This window comes from Tamandua tetradactyla, chromosome 8, assembly GCF_023851605.1.
Source record: "Tamandua tetradactyla isolate mTamTet1 chromosome 8, mTamTet1.pri, whole genome shotgun sequence".
NCBI lineage: Eukaryota > Metazoa > Chordata > Mammalia > Pilosa > Myrmecophagidae > Tamandua > Tamandua tetradactyla.
Genome location: NC_135334.1, coordinates 86,348,907 through 86,366,806, shown reverse-complemented (window position 1 = coordinate 86,366,806; position 17,900 = coordinate 86,348,907). Strand labels below are relative to the sequence as shown.

At 41.3% G+C, this 17,900-nt stretch overlaps 1 protein-coding gene across 6 annotated transcripts in view; it reads left to right on the top strand.

The window, feature by feature from the left end:
• GALNT18 (polypeptide N-acetylgalactosaminyltransferase 18) overlaps positions 1-17,900 on the top strand; it is a 390,932-nt gene that overhangs the window by 184,179 nt on the left and 188,853 nt on the right. The gene's annotated exons all lie outside the window — the stretch shown is intronic.

Below are 17,900 nucleotides of genomic sequence, written 5' to 3'. Positions count from 1 at the left end.
TTGTATTTTGTTATCAATTAAAGCCAACACATATCAGATAATTGAAATATATTTAATCTTCTCTCTCATTTTATCAGCATGTAATATGAAGTATAAGAGCAGTACTGTGGTTGGGATTTTAGAGCTTTCTGAAGTTCAGTGCTTATGAATCATTTGGCTATTTTTGTTCCAAGGACATGAAAGAAAGAAAACCTGTCAAGTATGACAACAAATAAGTAACAGTGGTTTTAAAGGCAATTATCTATTGTGAGGGAGATAAGAAGTGGCCCAGTAGCTAAGTACCATCACCTTGCTTGGTTCTCAAGGAATGTATGCATAAGAACAGTCCTATTTCCCAGTGACCAACAGTTAGATTAGCCTACCCCAGGCACCCTTTCCCTGGGATCTTTCCAGGCCTAGTGGACCATCTCACCCCTTAAATTGTAAGAAGTCAAGGGATGGAAGACCCAGTCTCCCCTGAGGTCTCAGGCAAAGGCCTACTTGACCTTCCAAGGGTGAGAACATCCTCCAACAAGAGGCATCCCAAAACCCCACTCTGCTGCACTTATTCATGTAATAAAAGAGTAAAGACAGAGAAACACTAGGAGGAAGAAGTCTGGGAGCCTTTCATTTCTTCCCCATGGTGGGAACCTCATCATGTCCTTAAGGATACATTTTGTCCTTAATGCATAGGGTCAAAGGGAAAAGCTGACATTGAGTTTGAGAAATTTAGATAAGGAAAGTGAGCCAGATAAAGAATTCGTATTTGAATTAAAGAGTTTAGACTTTGTTTTGTAAACAATGAGAATAATTGAAAGTTTTTAGTCAGAGGAATGACATGGTTAAAACTGGACAATTGAGAGATTTGGCTGTAGTTTATGATATTGGTTGGAGAAAGAGGAATCTTGAAGAAGAGAAATGGATAAGAGTGTAATTCAGCAGTTCAGACAAAAAAAAAATCACAGGGCCTGGAGCATTGGTGGGTACAGGGATGGAAGATAAGATATAGGCATAAGACAACCCCCAACGCAGACCATTCCAGTCAATCCTAAAGAATACCTAGGACAATATATAAAATTCCACAAGGGTTCCATGTACTAGAGTAACTTTCTAGAAACCTATAACCTCCAGATGGGTCACTGGTCCATATAAGTCCTGAAACCTAGCCCAGCCTCTTTAAAACATCAGATAGTTCCACTTCTCTACCCCATATTAGTGACAGACACTTCCAATATCAAAAATTTAGAATTGCCATAGCCCAAACAACCCTAAAGAGAGGGATGGAAAGATCAAAGGTGATGGTAGAGTTATGCAGAGAAGACAGGTTTTAACAAATGAATATGAATGCTGGATCATTAAATTGATATCTGTTTTGGTCTCCAGTATTTTAGAGCAGCTAGAAGTAAAAACCTAAAATTGTGAAATTGTAACCCATGTCAAAGTGCGAAATATGTTCTACGACTAATTGTGGTACTGTGCTTTGAAATGTATAGCTTTTTTGTATATACGTTATTTTTCATAAAAAAAAGAAGGAAAAAGTTGATTGTGATGATAAAAAAATATTTAAGCCCTCTAGCCTCCTATATTCAGCTGGAAGGAAAAATATGAGAGGATCATATGATAGCTCATGACAAACTCTGGTATCTGTTCTGTTGAAGAGTGCTTTGAAAACTATTGCTTTTTTATTTCTTTGCTTTGTATATATGCTATACTATACAATAAAAAAATTAGAAATAAAAAAAGACATGAGATATTATGAACAAAGAATCTGTTGGACCTTTTGACCAGTAAGACCTGTCCTATGCAGGTGGAGGGCAGCTCAGTGATGACTTTGTGCTTCAAGCCAGGTGACTAGAGGATCGTGGGACACTGGCCCAGGAAAAAAAGACAGGAGGAACAGTGGACTTGGTATATTAGTTCTTTATCTAAGATAAAGTTTTTTTTTAATGTAAGATTAGTTCTTTATCTAAGAACTAAAGGTGCGTATGAGAGTCACTTGGGGGAGTTTTTAAAAACAAAAGTCAAGGAGTCAATCATACAACTAATATGGAATGACAAGGGACCCCAAAGAACTAACACCATCTTGAAAATGAAGAACAAAGTTGGAGGGCTCACATAGCCTGATTTCAACATCTGCTACAAAGGTACAGTAATCAAAACAGGGTAATACTGGCATAAGGACAGAAAAGATAAGCTGACGAAATAGAATTGGGAGTTCAGAAACAAACCCACATATCTATGGCCAGTTGATTTTTCACAAGGGTGCCAAGTCCACTCAATAGGGAAACAATAGTCTTTTCAACAAATGGTGCTGGGAAAACTGGATATCCACGTGAAAGAGAATGAAAGTGGAGCCCCAGTTCACACCAAATATAAAAATTACCTCAAAATGGATCAGTGACCAAAAGATAAAGACAAAATCCGAAAACTGTTAGAAGAAAACATAAGAAAATCATCAAGACCCTTTACTAGGCAGTGAATTCTCAGATATGACACCAAAAACATAAGCAATAAAAGAAAAAATAGATAAATTGAACTTCATCAAAATTAGAAATTTTTGTACCTCAAAGAACATTATCAAGAAAGTGAAAAGAGGACTTCCTGGAAGATGGCGGCTTAGTAAGACACGCGGATCTTAGTTTCTTCTCCAGGACACCTACTAGGGGAGTAGAAACGATACAGAAAGCGCCCAAAGCCACAACAGAGATAAAAAAGACAGCGTACCCCATCCTGGAACGGCTGGCTGGCTGAGAGAAGCAGCTCGGGTGAGATTGCCGAGGCGCGCGGGCCTTACCGGGCGGGGTGGCAAGCGGCCGGAGTTACTCCCTTCCCCCTTCCCGGGCCGGCTGGGAGAATTGGAGAGGCGGTCCCCTGAAACAAAGACGGCTGGCGCCCACACCACGCGCAGCCCCCGGACCAACTGAGAGAATTGGATCGGAAACCCCCAGGCCGCGGAGAACGGTGACGGGTGGGGGAGGCCCCTTCCAAACCCGTGACTCCCGGGGAACGTGCACTCTCTCGGGCGGGCCGCTGCCGCTGGCGCCCTCCCGCCACGCTTGTTGTCCAGGGCCGACTAGGAAATTCGGACGGGCTCTTTCCCTGGCTGCGGCGACCAGCAACCCTCCCTGCGTTCGGACCCCGGGCCGGCTCAAGCCGTTTCGGCTAGCGAACCCCCAGGACGGCGAGAGTTTTCCCAAGTTTAAGGTCCCACAACACCTTTTACTGGTGGGACCCGCAGACAAACGGGTGCCACGAGCGCCACCTACTGGGCAGGATAAGAAAAACAGAACCCAGAGATTTCACAGAAAAATATTACAACCTTGCTGGGTCCAACACCAAGAGAAATCTGAATAAATGCCCAGACGCCAGCAGCAGAAGATAACTGTCCACGCTCAAAAGATTGAGAATATGGCTCAGTCAAAGGAACAAACCAATAGCTCAAATGAGACACAAGAGCTGAGACAACTAATGCTGAATATACGAACAGAAATGGAAAACCTCTTCAAAAATGAAATCGATAAATTGAGGGAGGACATGAAGAGGACATGGGCTGAACATAAAGAAGAAATAGAAAAACTGAAAAAACAAATCGCAGAACTTATGGAAGTGAAGGATAAAGTAGCAAACATAGAAAAAATAATGGATAGCTACAATGATAGATTTAAAGAGACAGAAGATAGAATTAGTGATTTGGAGGATGGAACATCTGAATTCCAAAAAGAAACAGAAACTATAGGGAAAAGAATGGAAAAATTTGAACAGGGTATCAGGGAACTCAAGGACAATATGAACTGCACAAATATACGGGTTGTGGGTGTCCCAGAAGGAGAAGAGAAGGGAAAAGGAGGAGAAAAATTAATGGAAGAAATTATCACTGAAAATTTCCCAACTCTTATGAAAGACCTAAAATTACAGATCCAAGAAGTGCAGCGCACCCCAAAGAGATTAGACCCAAATAGGCGTTCTCCAAGACACTTACTGGTTAGAATGTCAGAGGTCAAAGAGAAAGAGAAGATCTTGAAAGCAGCAAGAGAAAAACAATCCATTACATACAAGGGAAACCCAATAAGATTTTGTGTAGATTTCTCAGCAGAAACCATGGAAGCTAGAAGACAGTGGGATGATATATTTAAAATACTAAAAGAGAAAAACTGCCAACCAAGGCTCCTATATCCAGCAAAATTATCCTTCAAAAATGAGGGAGAAATTAAAACATTCTCAGACAAAAAGTCACTGAAAGAATTTGTGACCAAGAGACCAGTTCTGCAAGAAATACTAAAGGGAGCACTAGAGTCAGATACAAAAAGACAGAAGAGAGAGATATGGAAAAGAGTGTAGAAAGAAGGAAAATCAGATATGATATATATAATACAAAAGGCAAAATGTTAGAGGAAAATATTATCCAAACAGTAATAACACTAAATGTCAATGGACTGAATTCCCCAATCAAAAGACATAGATTGGCAGAATGGATTAAAAAACAGGATCCTTCTATATGCTGTCTACAGGAAACACATCTTAGACCCAAAGATAAACATAGGTTGAAAGTGAAAGGTTGGGAAAAGATATTTCATGCAAATAACAACCAGAAAAGAGCAGGAGTGGCTATACTAATATCCAACAAATTAGACTTCAAATGTAAAACAGTTAAAAGAGACAAAGAAGGACACTATATACTAATAAAAGGAACAATTAAACAAGAAGACATAACAATCATAAATATTTACGCACCGAATCAGAATGCCCCAAAATACGTGAGGAATATACTGCAAACATTGAAAAGGGAAATAGACTCATATACCATAATAGTTGGAGACTTCAACTCACCACTCTCATCAAGGGACAGAACATCTAGACAGAGGATCAACAAAGAAATAGAGAATCTGAATATTACTATAAATGAACTAGACTTAATAGACATTTATAGGACATTACATCCCACAACAGCAGGATACACCTTTTTCTCAAGTGCTCATGGATCATTCTCAAAGATAGACCATATGCTGGGTCACAAAGCAAGTCTTAACAAATTTAAAAAGATTGAAATCTTACACAACACTTTCTCGGACCATAAAGGAATGATGTTGGAAATCAATAATAGGCAGAGTGCCAGAAAATTCACAAATACGTGGAGGCTCAACAACACACTCCTAAACAACGACTGGGTCAAAGAAGAAATTGCAAGAGAAATTAGCAAATACCTCGAGGCGAATGAAAATGAAAACACAACATATCAAAACTTATGGGACGCAGCAAAGGCAGTGCTAAGAGGGAAATTTATTGCTCTAAATGCCTATATCAGAAAAGAAGAAAAGGCAAAAATTCAGGAATTAACTATCCATTTGGAAGAACTGGAGAAAGAACAGCAAGCTAACCCCAAAGCAAGCAAAAGGAAAGAAATAACAAAGATTAGAGCACAAATAAATGAAATTGAAAACATGAAAACAATAGAGAAAATCAATAAGGCCAGAAGTTGGTTCTATGAGAAAATCAATAAGATTGATGGGCCCTTAGCAAGATTGACAAAAAGAAGAAGAGAGAGGATGCAAATAAATAAGATCAGAAATGGAAGAGGAGACATAACTACTGACCTCACAGAAATAAAGGAGGTAATAACAGGATACTATGAACAACTTTACGCTAATAAATACAACAATTTAGAGGAAATGGACGGGTTCCTGGAAAGACATGAACAACCAACTTTGACTCAAGAAGACATAGATGACCTCAACAAACCAATCACAAGTAAAGAAATTGAATTAGTCATTCAAAAGCTTCCTAAAAAGAAAAGTCCAGGACCAGATGGCTTCACATGTGAATTCTACCAAACATTCCAGAAAGAATTAGTACCAATTCTCTTCAAACTCTTCAAAAAAATCAAAGTGGAGGGAAAACTACCTAATTCATTCTATGAAGCCAACATCACCCTCATACCAAAACCAGGCAAAGATATTACAAAAAAAGAAAACTACAGACCAATCTCTCTAATGAATACAGATGCAAAAATCCTCAATAAAATTCTAGCAAATCGTATCCAACAACACATTAAAAGAATTATACATCATGACCAAGTAGGATTCATCCCAGGTATGCAAGGATGGTTCAACATAAGAAAATCAATTAATGTAATACACCATATCAACAAATCAAAGCAGAAAAATCACATGATCATCTCAATTGATGCAGAGAAGGCATTCGACAAGATTCAACATCCTTTCCTGTTGAAAACACTTCAAAAGATAGGAATACAAGGGAACTTCCTTAAAATGATAGAGGGAATATATGAAAAACCCACAGCTAATATCATCCTCAATGGGGAAAAATTGAAAACTTTCCCCCTAAGATCAGGAACAAGACAAGGATGTCCACTATCACCACTATTATTCAACATTGTGTTGGAGGTTCTAGCCAGAGCAATTAGACAAGAAAAAGAAATACAAGGCATCAAAATTGGAAAGGAAGAAGTAAAACTATCACTGTTTGCAGACGATATGATACTATACGTCGAAAACCCGGAAAAATCCACAACAAAACTACTAGAGCTAATAAATGAGTACAGCAAAGTAGCAGGTTACAAGATCAACATCCAAAAATCTGTAGCATTTCTATACACTAGTAATGAACAAGCTGAGGGGGAAATCAAGAAACGAATCCCATTTACAATTGCAACTAAAAGAATAAAATACCTAGGAATAAATTTAACTAAAGAGACAAAAAACCTATATAAAGAAAACTACAAAAAACTGCTAAAAGAAATCACAGAAGACCTAAATAGATGGAAGGGCATACCATGTTCATGGATTGGAAGACTAAATATAGTTAAGATGTCAATCCTACCTAAATTGATTTACAGATTCAATGCAATACCAATCAAAATCCCAACAACTTATTTTTCAGAAATAGAAAAACCAATAAGCAAATTTATCTGGAAGGGCAGGGTGCCCCGAATTGCTAAAAACATCTTGAGGAAAAAAAACGAAGCTGGAGGTCTCGCGCTGCCTGACTTTAAGGCATATTATGAAGCCACAGTGGTCAAAACAGCATGGTATTGGCATAAAGATAGATATATCGACCAATGGAATCGAATAGAGTGCTCAGATATAGACCCTCTCATCTATGGACATTTGATCTTTGATAAGGCAGTCAAGCCAACTCACCTGGGACAGAGCAGTCTCTTCAATAAATGGTGCCTAGAGAACTGGATATCCATATGCAAAAGAATGAAAGAAGACCCATCTCTCACACCCTATACAAAAGTTAACTCAAAATGGATCAAAGATCTAAACATTAGGTCTAAGACCATAAAACAGTTAGAGGAAAATGTTGGGAGATATCTTATGGATCTTACAACTGGAGGCGGTTTTATGGACCTTAAACCTAAAGCAAGAGCACTGAAGAAGGAAATAAATAAATGGGAACTCCTCAAAATTAAACACTTTTGTGCATCAAAGAACTTCATCAAGAAAGTAGAAAGACAGCCTTCACAATGGGAGACAATATTTGGAAATGATATATCAGATAAAGGTCTAGTATCCAGAATTTATAAAGAGATTGTTCATCTCAACAACAAAAAGACAGCCAACCCAATTACAAAATGGGAAAAAGACTTGAACAGACACCTCTCAGAAGAGGAAATACGGATGGCCAAGAGGCACATGAAGAGATGCTCAATGTCCCTGGCCATTAGAGAAATGCAAATCAAAACCACAATGAGATATCATCTCACACCCACCAGAATGGCCATTATCAACAAAACAGAAAATGACAAGTGCTGGAGAGGATGCGGAGAAAGAGGCACACTTATCCACTGTTGGTGGGAATGTCAAAGGGTGCAACCACTGTGGAAGGCAGTTTGGCGGTTCCTCAAAAAGCTGAATATAGAACTGCCATACGACCCAGCAATACCATTGCTGGGTATCTACTCAAAGGACTTAAGGGCAAAGACACAAACGGACATTTGCACACCAATGTTTATAGCAGCATTATTTACAATTGCAAAGAGATGGAAACAGCCAAAATCTCCATCAACAGAAGAGTGGCTAAACAAACTGTGGTATATACATACGATGGAATACTATGCAGCTTTAAGACAAGATAAACTTATGAACCATGTAATAACATGGATGGACCTAGAGAATATTATGCTGAGTGAATCCAGCCAAAAACTAAAGGACAAATACTGTATGGTCCCACTGATGTGAACGGACATTCGAGAATAAACTTGAAATATGTCATTGGTAACAGAGTTCAGCAGGAGTTAGAAACAGGGTAAGACAATGGGTAATTGAAGCTGAAGGGATACAGACTGTGCAACAGGACTAGATACAAAAACTCAAAAATGGACAGCACAATAATACCTAATTGTAAAGTAATCATGTTAAAACACTGAATGAAGCTGCATCTGAGCTATAGGTTTTTGTTTTGTTTTGTGTTGTTTTGTTTTGATTTTACTATTATTACTTTTATTTTTTTCTCTATATTAACATTCTATATCTTTTTCGGTTATGTTGCTAGTTCTTCTGGACCAGTGCAAATGTACTAAGAAATGATGATCATGCATCTATGTGATGATGTTAAGAATTAATGATTGCATGTGTAGAATGGTATGATCTCTAAATGTTGGGTTAATTTCTTTTTTTCCGTTAATTAAAAAAAAAAAAAAAAAAAAGAGAAGGGATAATTGGAGATGAAGGGATACAGACTGTACAACGGGACTGGATATAAAAACTCAGAAATGGACAGCACAATACTACCCAATTGTAATGCAATTATGTTAAAACACTGAATGAATCTGCATGTGAGGTATAGGTTTTTTGTTTTTGTTTTTTTTTGTTTTTTTTCTTTCTATTATTGTTTTAATTCTTATTCTGTTGTCTTTTTATTTCTTTTTCTAAATCGATGCAAATGTACTAAGAAATGATGAATATGCAACTATTTGATGTTATTAAGAATTACTGATTGTACATGTAGATTGGAATGATTTCTAATTGTTTTGTTAATTCTTTTTTTAATTAATAAAAAAAAAAAAGAAAAAAATATAAAAAAAAAAGAAAGTGAAAAGACAACCTACAGAAAGGGAGAAAATATTTAGAAATGTCTCTGATAAGGGTTTAATATCGAGAATATATAAAGAACTCCAACAACTCAACAACAAAGAGACAAGCAGCTTATTAAAAAAATAGGTAAATAGACATTCCTCCAAAGACAATATACAAATGACCTGGAAGCACATGGAAAAATGCTCAACATTATTAGCCATAAAAGAAATATCACAATGAGATACCACTCCAACCCACTAGGTTAGCTATTACCAAAACAGTACAAAACAAAACAAAAACAACAGAAAATAACAAGTGTGGGCAAAGATATGGAGAAATAGGAACACTCATGCATTATTGGTGGGAATGAAAAATGGTGCAGTCACTATGGAAAACAGTTTGGTGGTTCCTTAGAAACTTAAACATAGAATTACCATATGACCTGGCAATTCCATTACCAGGTATATACCCTAAAGAAATGAAAACAGATACCCAAACAGATATTTGTACACCAATTTTTATAGCAGCATTATTCACCATAGCCAAAAGGTGGAAGCAACCCAAGTACCCATCAAGAGAAGAATGGTTAAACAAAATGTGATATGTTATTTTGGAATGTTATTAACTATAAAAATGAATGAAATTCTGTTACATGCTACAATATGACTGAACCTTGAAAACATCATGTTGAGTGAAGTAAACCAAACACAAGAGGACAAATATTATAGGATTTCACTTAAATGAAGTGAAATTTGCTAGAATAAGCAAATTCATTGGTATAGAAAGTAAATTATAAGTTACCAGGGGCTGGGAGTGGGGGAATAGGGAGTTGCTCAATTGGTACCGAGTTCCTGTTTGGGGTGATGAAGAAGTTTGATAATGGATGGTGGTGATGGCAGCAGAATACTGTGACTGTAATTAACATCACTTAATTGTACCCATTAAAGTGGTTTAAATGGGAAATGCTGTTGTATACATGTTACTAAAATATATATATTTTTAAATCTGAGGAAGCTTCGTGGTTATGGTGCAGTTGAGTATCTTTATTGTGGTGGTGAACTATGTGATAAAATTGCACAGAGCTAGTCACACTTCCCCAAATCAGTGCCCGTACAACTAGAGAAATGTGAACAAGCCCTGTGGATTGCACCAATGTCATTTCCCTGATTTTTATATTGTACTATAGTTGTGTGAGATACTAACTTTAGAGGAGAATGGGTGAAGGGTACATGGACCTCCTTGTACAATCCTGTGCACTTTCCTGCAAATCCAAAATTATTTCAAAACATGACATTTAAACAAACAAAAAGGTTCTCCGAGAAGGTTCTGATTCGGTAGGTTTGAGGTGGACCTTAGGCATCTCGGTTTTAAAAAGCATTCTCGGTGATTCTGTTGGGCAGTCACTGTTCTCTGGTTTGATAGGTAAGATGTAGCTTCCCTTTTGTGCATCTGAGTTTCCAGTGCCTGGTGTGAAGGGAAGGAACTCTGCATCAGGTGTCTCCCACGGGTGCCAGGATCTGTTCTACCACTTACTGGATAAGTGAGCCTGGAAAAGTTTCTCCACCATTCAGAGCCCCCATTTCATCCTCTGTAAAGTGGAGCTGCTTGCCTCACCCGAGATGGTGGCCATGAATTGAATACCGTTAGGGTGGCTTCATCCCACATTCCCTGGAGCCTGGCACATAGGACGGGAATGTGCCCCCAGCACTGCAGAACTGGAGAGAAAAAGGGGGAAATGTGGAGTGGCGTCTTGTGCACAGAAGAATCAAAGCCATTGATGTAAGAGAAAGTGTTGAAAGAGAAGAGGAGAAGACAAAAAAATAGAAGTGTGAGAGAATGCTGAGCATAAGACATTTAAGAGTCAGGAGGAAGAGGATGCACTGGTGAGAGAAGCCTCTGTTGGGAGAATCTGGAGCACAACAAAGACTCTGTGGACAGAGAGAATTTTAGGAATAAGGAAGCATGTTAGGGTTCTTTAGAGAAATAGAACCAACAGGAGAGATGTGTAAATAAGAGATTTATGAAGGAGTCTCACACAATCATGGGAATGGTAGAGTCCAAGTCTGTAGGGCAGGTTGTGAAGCAGGTGGCTCCGATGAAGGGTCTGGATGAACCACACAGGAGGGGCTCATGGGCTGAAGAAGCAATGCAAGAGTCTTCAAAGCCTTCAACTGATTGGATTATCTTGTTGTAGGAGGTGCGCCTTAGTTGATTGCAGATGTAATCAGCCACAGACGCAAGACTGATGATTTAATCAACCAGCCACGAAATATACTTGCAGCAGCCATCAGGCCAGTGCTTGCCTGACCAGACAACTGAGCATAATTATTTGGTCAACTTGAAACCAGAACCTAACCATCACAGGACGTCACCCATTTGTAGAGAGACAGGGGACCCCAGAAGAGGCTCTGGTAATTTCAGCAAGCAGCTTTAATGGAATATTGGAGTTAGGGGCTGCAGAAGTTAAATGAAAATGAAGAGCAAACATTGTGGGTAGGTTTTTCTCTTGGGGATTTTGACTGAGAATAATGAACTATAGCAGAAACTGGAGCGGTATTATATTTTGTTTCCTTTTTTTAATATAATTTTTACCATAATCTACAGCAAGAAATACAGTTACATGATCCAGAGTGACACACCTACTTATATGCGTGCACACATGGTTGAAAGAAAACTTTTATGAAACAATGCTTATTCTTGCAGTGTGTAAAACACGCTGATATTTTCTATTATATTCTGTGTTATTCCATTTTGTTGTGTTTTATTGTATTCCATTTCTCTCTTTTTTTAAAGATAGGTGTTCTCATGACACCACACATTAGAATGACCTGGGCAGATTTTAAGACATGTGGGTAATCAGGCTTTGCCTCTAGTAATTAAATTGGTCTCGGGGGTGGTTGGTGGGCACACCTGAGTCCCTTGAGGCCAGGGTTTAGAGCTGGGTCTCTGAGATGGGAGGAGAAGATGGGATCCAGGGGAGATGAAAGGGCCCATGACGCTCTCATGCCGGAGGAGTAGGTGGGTGAGTGGGGCTGTGGTGCCAGGCAATGGGAGAGTGAGTGAGAGGGAAGCTGAGTAGTATTGCTCAGTCCCAGCACCCGGTGGAAGGCGAGGCCTGGGAGGGGAGGAGGTGGGGATGGGGTCCTGGTGGAAGGGGTCAGGACTGGGGTGGGCGACCCTGTGGGGAGTGGGACAGAAGGGTGACAAGTAATGGGATCCCCAAGGCCAGCCTGAGCTGAGTTCTAAGACGTGGGGAAGAGACACTTGAGAGAAATGGAGCCGTCTTTGGCCTTAGGGTAAGGTTGAAGGATCCTTTACATGGCTCAATCTGACTTGGGTGGGGAGTGCTGTGGCAGTGCCCTGGGCAGGCTCCATTGTGGGACTGCTTCTTTCAGGCATCATTTCACTAGGAGCCACTAAGTCACTAAGCCGGGGACTTTCATTTGAGTGAAAGTTTTCATTTTAATTTCAGTCCAATTAACTGAGCTAGTTCAGCTCAGTTAGTTCAATGAATCTTTATCAAGTACCCAGGCTGTCCAAGGGGGTGAAGAGACTGGTGGAGCAGATCTGGTCCCTGGCATCTGGAAATTCTGTAAATGAAGATAAAACGGGGATGACACATGATAGGGCCCACTTCCCCGCCTAAGCTGTCACTTCCTAGTTAGGGGTCTCTGGGATTTGGTTTTCCTGTCTGGCATGTGGGCTGCTGGATCTGCCCAGCCCTGCCTGCCTAACGGAGTCCCAGAGGATCACATGGGAGTGAAAGTTCCGGGTAGGCTGCAAGGTGCTAAGGAGGCTCTGGGTCAAAATAACAGTAATAAAAAAGCAAGAATAATGATAAGGGCAGTGATGGTGATAATAGCTCACATGAATCTGCCCTTAGGGCCACTGCTTTTCCCTCCTTGCTGGAACAATGTGCTCTGGTGAGAAGAGCGTAGGATTTGGCATTAGGCCAGCTCTTCAGTTCCATCTCCTCTTAGCTTCCTCCTAGCTGTGTTCTTAACCCCTGTGAACCCTATTTTCCTTATCTATAAAATTGGGATGTATAATTCCTAACTGAGAGCTTGTGTGGAAGCTTGAATGTGATCATTCATAATGGGAGGGGCTTTGTTGTTGAAACTCTAAATTCAGCAGAAGTCCAGGGCTTGGTGTATGCTGGTAACTTCCCCACCCCTCCTCTGCTGGCACCTTTGCTTTGGGGTCAGCCCTGTGATTCTACAGATAGAGGAAAGGGACACTTGGTCACTGATTCCTTCACTCAAGCCTCTCTACTAAGGGCCACAGGCTTCAGGTATTTCCTTGCGGAGGAGTCCAAGTTGCTATTCACCACCTCCTTAGCAATTTCCTAAGCAAGCTGCACCTTTTCAGGGGCTGTCTATTATGTAAGATTCTGTCACTCTGAAGCAGTGGTCTCAGACTTTAGAGTTTGAACTTGATTGAAAATATGGGAATTTATACCATATGAATGAATGACTCAGGATTCATCTGCCCTTAATGTTCTTAGCACTTGGAATGCTCTTCCTCTGACAACTCTGCACAATGTGCTCCTTGGCCCCTTCTGGATTTGCTGAAATGCTCTCTTCTTGTACAGACTGTCACTGATCCTCATTTGATGGCACACTTCACCCTGTCACTGCCTAACCCTCCTTACTTTTTTCTTCTGTAACACCTGTCATTGGCTGCCATACTGTACTTACTTGTTTATTCTCCTTTCTTTATTTGGACATTCTCCCTCATAAGTATGTAAGTTCTTTGGGGACAAGGGCATTTGTTTTTCTCATTGCTGTGTCCCCAGCATCTAGAATAGGCTCTGGTACTTGTAGATGCTCAATAAATATTAAGTCAATGAAAGAAAAAATCAATTCTGATTCTGTATATCTGGGGTAGGGCCTGGACTCTTGTCGTAAGTTCCCCAGGGCATCCTGATACAGCGTGACAGCCGTGAATCAGATGTGCCCCATCTGTGCTGCAGCTGAGGACCCTGAGACAGCAGCCTCCTCCTGAACTCCCCAGGGGTGGCCTCAGGCAGAGGGCACTGCTGAATGCAGTGTTGCTTCCTTGGGACCCTCTGCTATTTTCCAGGGAGATGGCCAGAATGGAAGGCAGAAGCAGAGAAGGTGGCGGAGCTTCACCCACCACAGCCACAACCTGACCTGAGCTCAGTTCCCATTCGGAAGTCAGATGGCCATCCCTCGCCTGCCCCTTTCTATGTTACTCAACCTCTGCAAGCCCTTCTTACGGTAGAAGCCAGGCTCCACCTGCTCTGGAACTCCAAGGCAATGTTTCCCCTCCCCTGTCTCTGCCTTGTTCTCTCAAGAAAATGGTGGGAATGCAGCTCTGAGATGATGGTTTTAATTCCCTTACTTTGCGGTGAATCCCAATGGGCCAATGCCTTTAGCTGGGACTAAAGGTTGAGTGATTCAACCTTCATAGACCTCCAGAGACAGGGAAGCAATAGGATTTCCAGCTGATAGAGTCATCTCTGCCTCTGACTCTTGGCATTCATCTACTTGCTCGTTTACTTCATTCACTCATTATTCATTCAACAGGTTTTTGATAGCCACACATTTTGTACTGAGCACACGGCTAAGCATTTGGGCTTAGCCATATAAATAGAGCATGGGTCTTAAAGGCAGTAACTGGAATCTGTATTGCGATGGCAAGTCGGGGTAGCATAACATCAGTAACAATGCTGCCTCTGGGAAGGATTATTTAAATACTTGGGTTTCAAGCTCCACATTTAAAAAATGATGCCTAATTTTGTGAGGATTAATTGTGCTCATTCAGGTGACACAGTTACTCTAGTACCTGTCATGTAGCAAGTGTTCAGTGACATGAGGCACTTCCAGGTCCCTGACCTCTCATTCCAGACTTAACACATCCCACAATCCAGTCAACCCTACCTCTGAAAAATATCCATTTCCCATACCATACTCAGTTTCTCTGTGTTCCTTTTTCAATTCGTGAATTCGTGTCCCCTTTTGATAAACCTAAAAATCTTACACTCTTCTTTTATGCCACTTGAAATTTCAAAATTAATTACCTCAAAGTAATGGTTATATCAAACCGTATATATATATATATGTATGTATGTATTCTTTGAAGGATAGTATTTCCTGGAAACTTTGTTTGACAGTTGCTTGCTTAACACAAATCCAGTCTGATACAACTTGTCCTTTTTTGCTGCTTGCAAACAAGACACTGCCTGGTTCCTAGTATTACCCACACTTGAAGCCACAATTAAATTGTCTCTCCCTCTTGGACTTTGCTTATGAATCCAGGCTTCATCTTGGCCACCTTTGCTGAATGGTTTCCAATCCTTTGGCTGGAAAAGGCAGAGACCTAGGCCCAGGTCTCAAGAAACTGGCAGAACAGAGCTGCTCCTTCCCCCCCATGGTGTCAGATGGATACACTGATGATCAAAGGCCCACAGAACCCAAGGTCAGCTGATCAAACACCCATCTGGCACGCAGGAAGAAACGGAGGACCTGTATAGGGTAGAAACTTGTCAAGGTCACAGGTGAGCAGCAGAGCTGAAAGGGGACCTCCAGTCTTCTGACTCTCACCCAGGGCTCCTTCCCCACCCCAGACTGTCTCCCTGCTTAGTTCAGTATCAGTTTTTCCTGCTGGTCTGCATTGTACATGGATATGATGGTCCATAGCTTGGCAACCCAGGTTTTGGTAATGGTGGCTCCATTTGTCCCGCTTAGCTCTCTTCTGAGAATGAATGACTTTCCGTCCCCCTCCCCCACCACTCCCATCCCCTTTGCCTAATTCCAAGCTTCAAAGTTCAGCTCAAGGGCCACTGCTTCTGGAAAGTTCCCCCATTCCTCTGCAACTTCTCCCCACATAGCTCCCTGGCTTTCTCTCTATTTCATAGTATTTTAACTGGCTATTTGCTCATTAAATTATGAGTTCCCTGTGGAGAGGGACATGGTCTTGATTGTCTCAGTATCCCAACAACTAGTCTAGTGATGGTGTGCTGGTACGTCGTCATCACTTGGCAAATTTTGTTGACAAAAGAGTACTCACAATCCTCTAGGGAAGTGGACATGGTTACCATCTCCATTTCATCGATGAGGCTCAGAAAGATTTAAGAATTCCTTGCCCAGGGTTATATTGTTAGGCTGGAGACTCAAAACCAGATCATCTAGTCCTGGCACCTGTGCATCTTCCCTTCATGATGCTCCTGGGAGCCTGGAGGATGCAGACGTAGGTTCTTTCCTGCCCAGCTATCCCCTGGCAGCCAGCCTACCCCACTGCTTCTCAAAGAGGGCAGAATAGAACCAGAATGACCCCCACACACCCCCCCCCCACTAAATGGCAGGTCTGGGTTCTGGAGCCCTGGCAAGGTAAACCTCCCCTACACCCATCATGGCTACAGGTGAGGGCTGGGGTGCTGGGTCTATTTCAATGCAGGGTAGAAGGCAGGTTTTGCCAGAAGGAGTTCCCCAGGCTGGCTGGCTTCTAGGCCCCTGCCTTCACCGCCACCTGCCTTGGCTTGACTATAGTTTGATGTCCTCTACTCCACACCTGTAACTCAGATTGGAGTGACTCCTAGTGCTCCCAGGTAGATAGAGACCTGATCAGACACAGAACTTGATGACTTGCAGGACTCCCAATCAGAACCCCCAGCTCAATGAGTACTCAGTATGTGCCAGAAACTATTTCAAGTCCTTAATTGGTTCCCTGTGATAAATTAATTGGTGTCCTGTGATAATGATGAGACTATCAATATCATTTTATATGACATGGAAACATGCACAGAGAAGTTAAGGAACTCGTATGAAGCCAGGAGAGATGGGATTTGAACCCACATGTCTGGCTTCAGAGCCTGTGCCCTTAACCACTAAGCAAGGCTGTCTCTGGTACACGAAGGTTCTCTGATTTTGAAAGACTTATTTGAATTTTGTTCTCATTCTCTTCTCTTCATTTCCTCTGGGAAGAGAGAAGTTAGATAGCAGGGCCAACAAACTAGGAGGCAAAGAAGGAACATAAGAGAAGAACTGTCTCCTCAGCTGGGGTCCAGTGAGGAGAGACATACTGCCCAGGGCTTCTAGGGTCACATCAGAGCTGAGAGATAATTGAAGAATTGACATCCATAATTTAAGGTCACCTTATGAGAGGGAGGCATCTTCCTGTTTCCTTTGAAATAGGGATGAATAAGTTAGTATCCTGGTGTGTGCAGGTGAGTGTGCATGGACATATTGATGTGTGTGCATTTGTGTACACACATGCTGAGGGTGGATGTGAATATGTATGTGGGGGTGCATTTATGTGGTGGTGGACATATAGGAGAAGCGTGTGCAAGCATGTACCCATCCAGGCTTGCGTGTGTGTGTATGTGTGTGTGTGTGTGTGTGTGTGTGTGTGAGACCAGAGAGTGTGTGAGCCCCTGCTAACAGTGGGCTGAGCCTCTTCTACCACCCACACTACCTGAGCCACTTTCAGAATCTTGATGAATGACAAGTAATTGTGCCACCATGAATCACTGTTATTTTTTATTGTTGGAAGAGAAAATCACAATGTAGTGACAAAATAAAACCAGAGCTCCCCAGATTGCTAGCTGCCAGCTGCTAAGTCTCCCCATCCCCCCCCCCCAAATCCCCTCTCATACCTTGGCCCAGAGCCTGCCTAATCTTTGTTTAATGTTTCGAAGATGCTGTCCTACACAAGAGATACTCATTCCCTGCTGTAAAAATACCAACAGCTTTACATGCAACTGGAATAATTTGGAAAAATAAAAACAGCAGAAGAAAAGAATGGTTCAACAGTATTGTGCTTTATGGAGCTTAAAGAATCCCATATAGCTAATCGAATTACAACTACGACTCAGGCAGCTTAAAGGTGTTTATACAGCTAAGCGCATGGGTTGCCAGCCCT